Below are 7,003 nucleotides of genomic sequence, written 5' to 3' on the forward strand. Positions count from 1 at the left end.
GCTGGCGGCGGTGGTGGTAGTGATAGTGGTGGTGGTGGCAGTGGTGGTGGTGTTATTAGTCATTTTAAGCCATGAAATACGCATTATATTTCTGCTACTGTAACAATGAGCGCAAAGCCTTTTTGTTGTTGTTTAGCAGACGGACGTCATCTCCACTTCTAAGAAACAAAACGTAAGCCTTAATAAAGCCACTTTTCTACAAATTGTCGCTACGCGCAAACGTAACACTACCAGTTTTAAAAACTCGCGTTAATGTGATGCATCGACAAAGACATACATTTGAATAACGCCTTGTTTCTAAACATTATCGCTATATGCAAGCCTAAGAACCCCAACTTTTAGGGGACTCAAGTAAAAGCAACGCCTCTTTTGAGAGCCCCACTTTACATATGCGTGCCAGCAGCTGTTACTTCAAATGAACCACTCATTCCTTGTGCGCACAGAAGTTAAGCACGAAGCTCTCACTTAACTAATAAATTTCCTCGGCTATACTACAGCAAAAAAGAAAAAAAAGGAATGACACGTTTCCTATGGAAGCTGTCAGCTTTTGTCTCTGCAGCTGATTTTTTTTCCTAGTCTTTATTCTCCTTCAAAGCGTCTACGACGCGCTTAAGCACAAACTGAGTTCACTAAGAACAGCCTGCTCTGAGTGCGTAAAGACGGAAACTAATTTGCGGTTCCCCGCAAAAACGGCACTGTCCATTCAAAGCCACTGAATCGCTTCCGGTCTATATTGAGTAATGACCGCTCGTGGGACCAAGCCTGCGTATTTGGTGCGCGACAAATCATTTTGACCCACAACGCCGACGGCTCTCTTTTTCTTGCTCTTCTCCTTTTTGATAAGAGCTCGTTGAACTTACGAGCGTTTTGCAGCCACAAAAAAGCGCTCCAATCTATTCCAAACCTTGCGGAACAAAGACGTACAGGACGTTTATCGATCCGGGCTTCCATCGCGCTTGAGCGGTCGTTTTCTTAAGAGAGAGTGCCAGCAGAATTAAGAGTGGACTCATTGCTAAACTTCATACGCTTTTTATGGCACTGTTATTGTCCAATATGCGAAATGTATTTTTTTTCATGGGGCAGGACACAAATAGAGAGAGAGAGAGACAAGGGAAAGGAGTTGGATAGATACTATTTATAAAAAACGACGCGTATTCATGTCTCCCTAGCAGTGGTCACCTAAACTGAGGTTTCGGAAGAAGGGGTAAAAAAAATAAGGGGGGAGGATGCTGGCAGCGGAAACGTGTTGAGTGCGGTATTCTGTCCTGCACGGTACTCTTAAAAGAAACGCTCGGTGTACAGCGGGTCTGAAGTGTTTGTGCAGGTTTGCACGTCTCTGGAAGCGCAGAGGTGCTTTTGTGGCCTTGTGTACGACGCACTCACGAGGCCGTGATTCCCAACCCTTCTTTTAAAACCATGTTACCTAATAAGGGCGTAATGCTGTCTGAAGAGAAGAACTCTCTGCAGACTCCAAGAGTGAAGTTCTGCTGTGATGTTCAGCGCGTACAATAGATCTCCCATTACTTCTTGAGGTTTAGCGTCGTATTTTTAAAGCAAAAAAAGTGGCCGCCCATATAGACAGGATATTATAGACCATATCCGAGGAAACTCAGTTTTAGTTTAAAGTCACTTATTATTTTTTGTGTTAGTTCGCTATGCCGCTGCGATAGATCCTATCTTTCTTTACAATGCTGAACTGAGTGATGATAATACGTTCTAGCATTCATACTTTTTTTACAGCGAAGATATACACAGTTCTGTCAGCCAAACATCCCTTCGCAGAAAACCCTTCAGGCACTTTTTGTTGAAGCATGTTGATAAACTATAGTGGAACCCAGGCGCCCTCAATGCAATAAAAAAAAAGTAATGCATTCCCGTGGAAAAAACATTTCTTACCACTGCTCGCACTTGAACCCGGGCTCTTTATTTTCAGAACGCGAGTGGCATGTGCTACACAACCATGGTTACAAAATGTGGTTATATCTTAACCCCATAAACGTCCCAGGACCTTTGTATTGCAATATGATAGTAATGTTGACCCCGAAAAATGTCTTTTTAGTTATGCAGTTGTGTTTAAAGTAAAGCCCACTTAAAAAAAAAACAAGCGTAAACAATATTTGTGCTCATTATGAGTTGAGGTGAAGCTCATTGATAACTTCAATGGCATCGATGGGTCACGAGAGGCTTTGCTCTGCGTAGATATTTGAACGCTGATGGCAACGTTCACCAATATCTGGCGTTTCGTATCAAACGAGCCTCCTTCCTGTGAACTCTGCACCCTGCAAAAAAACAGCCCCGATTTCGCCGAATAGGGACTGACGCAGCTATCTGGAAACCGCTTGTTTCCATTGTCTTCAATTCTAACTGGAAGATTCTGCTAACACACACACACACAGATATATATATATATATATATATATATATATATATATATATATATATATATATATATATATATATATATATATATATATAACAATTATTGCTTATATTCTTACATACCATGACAAATGTCAGGGATACTCCTTATCACATGCATTGTTTTAGCTCCGTGTCTTTGCACATATAACAGAAAGTGAGGCAGACTAATTTTGTATTTCGATACATAAAAAAGAAATTAGTGCAGCTCACACTAAAGTGCGCGAGGCTTGGTCGCAGCGAAGCCGTTGGGAACCTATCCGGTTATAGATAGGCTAGGCTTTTGCCATCTCACCTCTCTCGTTTCCACCCACTGCAATACTATACTATACAGACCTAGGCTTGCACGTTTTTGTGCTTCTTGTGTCTTTTTCTCTTCTACCTTCTTCTTTTCGTCAAGTTTTTGCTGTCTTTCTCCTTTTTTCTCTTTTTTTTCTTTCTATGCACTCCTTTATCTACCTCACTCTCCCTCAAGTCATTTTTGTCCTCTTATATCTTTTTTCTCTCGCGTCCATTGTGGACCCAATAAAGTTGTTTCACTCACTCACTCTCTCTTTCTTTCTTTCTTCTAATCTTCTTTTTTCTCTGTCTCTGTGCTCGCCGCAGGCCAGTTCGTTCCTGGGTCATGGCACGTTCAGTCACTTTGCTGAAGGCATTAAACCAGGATGTCGTAGCTTTGGAACCGATAATTGCTCACTCGCTCACATTCTCTGGCAGTACACGGCGTTACGCAGCGCAATGTTCAGCGCAGAACAGGGCTCAGAGAGGGCCTTTAAAAGAAGATCCGAGTTCTGAGACCAGCTCTCGGCAGTCTGAGGAGACCTCCTAACGTGCAGAGGGTCTTCCGATACCGGCGTGGGTGTGTCCAGCAACTGCAGCGCGGGCCCCTCTTCGGGGGGTGTCTGACCGGGGTTTTCCAGGTCCAAATAAAGTTTATTTCGCCTTCTGAGCTCCTTCTCTCCTCCTCGATTTTCTCCTTTTCACCTCCACTCTGCCATTTCAACCTCGTACCATGGTGGGACAATTATCGTGCACTCCTCCCCTATTTAGCTAAGGTTTCCTTCCAAGATTCCTGTTTGTTTTAACTTTTACTTTTTTCTCACTCGCCCTATAATATATATCACTCACACTATACACTATAGTATTACTCACACTATACACTATAGTATCACTCACACTATATTATATATCACTCACACTATAATATATATCACTCACACTATACACTATATTATCACTCACACTATGATATATATCACTCGCACTATACACTATAATGTCACTCACACTATACACTATAGTATCACTCACACTATGATATACGCTACGCTCTGCTAGAGTGTCTGGATATCCATGTGGTTACGACACTTGCCTTCGGATTGTGGAAACACTTGTATCTCACCTCGCCATGAGATGTTTTTTCGCAAAAAAAGAATTGTTATCTTTTTCTGTCTTTCCAGCTTTTGCTTTATCTCTCTCTATTCACGTATCAGAGTTATCGCATACCATGTCAGAGAACTCGGTGCCCATGTTATAGGAGCGAAGCAGGAAGAAAGTTATCAATAGAGCCCTGGCTCATTCACGATGATGGTGATTCATTATCTGCGACCCGCTGAAAAACCTCAAGCATTACACCTGTGCTGTAAAGGAACGATTTTCACAAAAAAAGAAGAGCTTGAAACTTGGAATGTCACACTGGACATTCAAGAACAGTACTCCGATTTGATATTTCTTCGTTCATAGTGAATTTATAATTGCAAAATTGATAATCAAGTTCTGAAAACATTTTTTTAGTTTAAATTGATTATGCGCTTCACTTTGGTGTCTTTTTAAACTCAACAGCCTTGAAGAATGGCACAAATTTCCAAACTTGAGAAGACCAGTTTTAAGGTAACGTGAAAGGAAATAAGCCTCCACAGTGAATCCTCAATATATCAGATTGATTGTGCGAGACAGGTTGTGAGTTAGCTCTAGTTTTTATTTCGCTTTGCGAATCAGTTCAAAGCGAACCTCTATCGGGGACCAAAGCCACCGCTTCTTTTTTTTTATAAACTTCCGTACCAACTGGATTGTAAGTGCCCAGCGCACAGGTTAAGCTTTGAAGTCAATTCTGGCAGCTAGTAGCGTGTTCCCAAACTACCTGAAAGTATTTCTAAATTGCCAGTTCTACGAATGACTGGGGGCAATGGTTACGTCATCTGAAGTAGTGCGTAGCTTCGAAAGGGTATCACTTTGGAGCAGACGGCGGACGGCCGTCACTATAGGGTGGGAGCAAGCACTATTCTGAAAAGCTCGAATGGGATTATATAAACTGTCACCCATCTCGTCTCATGTGCTCGCAATTTATGAACAAGGCTCCTGTAGGGGCCCCGAGACGTTCATAAATGAGCTCTCAAGTTATATTAGAGGGTCTCCCGACACCATCCTTTTGCAGCGTTTTCAGTGTATGCACTTACAAAGAATAATAAAAAAAAAGAACTCGCATGGTCTTTTATTCATTCGCCTGAGTTTACTCGAAGGTGTGAGCCGTCTTTTTTTTTCTCAGTCGATGTATCGATGCAAAGCTTGCGTAGCCTCCAAGATCGGAAAGTATTGCACTGTCCCTGATTGTGGAGGCTACGCAAGCTTTGCGCACCTCGTATGGTTTTGCACTGCCTTCGTGACCGGCCCACATTTGATCAAGCGTAAGTGTCACGCGATGGCGTCATAATGTGTCGCCACGACATGATTGTTTCAGAATGACTTTATGATGACGTCACAAATTTCTGCGTTCTGTGACGTCATACGGCGGTGTCGTCACGTGATGAAGACGTCGTGCATCACGCATGCTGACGCCGCCAACGCGGGACGCGGAGCGTAAATTTTCGCGTATTATATCTCGGTTTTCACCTTAAACCTCCAAAGCAGAAACCGCGTCATACACTCGTTGTGATCGCACGCCTTGCCGCTTGAAAAGGTGCCGCGCAATGCTTGCCGTTGGGGCTTACCGCGAATAGAGTACGCCGTGGTGGTGTAGGGGTTGTGATGCTCGGTTGCTGTCCCGAAAGTCGCGCGGTTCAATCTCTCGGCGGAGGTGGTTTCCTTTCGATGTAGCCGACATGCTGAAGGCCCGTGTGCTGAGCGATTCCAGTGCGCGTTAAAGTACACAGGGTGGTAAACAATTCTGGAGCCCTGCACTACAGCTAGCCTCATAGTCATATCGGGGTCATGGCGCGTAAAACCCCATTTCTACGTTATGAACCTCGTAATGCACTATTCGGGCCGAGGTTCAGGCAATAAAAGCTTTAGCTAAACATAGAGCTATATATCTAGTTGAATGAAAGGTGCTGGAGCAAAATGCATTTGCGTAGCAAAAACAGGGCATCCAGACTTTCTCATTGACGTTTATTTGTGATCAGTATTCCTCTGACAATTGACTTCGAGTGAAAATAACGCATAAAATATAAGAATGGTCTTTTTTTGAACTGTTGGCTCCATGCCACTGATTTCTCAGTAGATGGTTGCGTCATCGATCAACCTCACCTTTCGTCTGGACCAATAACGTTTTCTTGGGCGAATTGGCACTTGCTCAGAGGCATTATTTGTAAATGAGCTCTCCTGAATTCCGCAAGGTGGGAAAGAGTTACGAAAAAAAAAAATAACTAACAAGCAACCATTTGTAGCGCGAATCTAGAAGACCTTGATTTTCTTGAGGTTTCGGTTTTCAAATCTCTCTTTCATAACGTTATTTGTAGCGCAATACTGCAAAAGAAAAACTAAAGTATAAAGGGCAAACAGGAGTAGAAAGAAATAGGTAGCACTGTCTTTTATTTCCGTTCAGCTTAATAAAATTGTTTACATAACAATGTTGTTTACTACTACTTCCGTTCACCTTTTGCTCTCTCTTTTTGATTTTAGCGCTATAAATAATTTCGTTCGTCACATGCTATGTACTGTGTCTGTGTAAAGGAGCTACGAAGCAAATTATTTTGTCACTGCTGCTGAAATTGTGGCCAGAGCTTGGTGAAGCTGCGTGAGAGCAGCTTTTTTTCTCGGGTCTCCTACTTGTGGATGTATTGTTTATGGTGAAAGTAAAAGTTCATTGGTAGATTTATTTATTTATTTATTTGTTTATTTATTTATTTACACCGCGACAATAGTTGGTTGCCTCCAAACAGCTGCGACTTATGTTCGAGCATTTCATGAAGGCTGATGGGAAAAGAAGTGCGATAATGTATGGTATAACTGCCGTACCCTATAGTCACTGTCTTAGTGTATTATGCAAAGCGTATTATGTGCCTTGCTATATATATGCAGCCCTATGCTGCATTAAGAGGGGGAGGTCTCTTTCAAGCTACGCTTGTGCGGCTTTTACCTCCATTTACCACTATGTAGCACATGCGTGTATATGGAAAACAATAAATCAAATCAAAGTCAATACCAGTGTGGTAAGAGACTATTTCCCACAACCGAAAGAGCCGATCGGAAGAAGACGATGGTGTGCGCGAGAAAGACGCTCGCGAAGCTCGTGAGCTGGGCCAGCTCAGTAATTCATAAAAACTATCCGGTTCCTGGCCAATCCCCCAGCGTGGGTGTGCGCCACATC

The sequence above is a fragment of the Rhipicephalus microplus genome, chromosome 2, assembly GCF_043290135.1.
Source record: "Rhipicephalus microplus isolate Deutch F79 chromosome 2, USDA_Rmic, whole genome shotgun sequence".
NCBI lineage: Eukaryota > Metazoa > Arthropoda > Arachnida > Ixodida > Ixodidae > Rhipicephalus > Rhipicephalus microplus.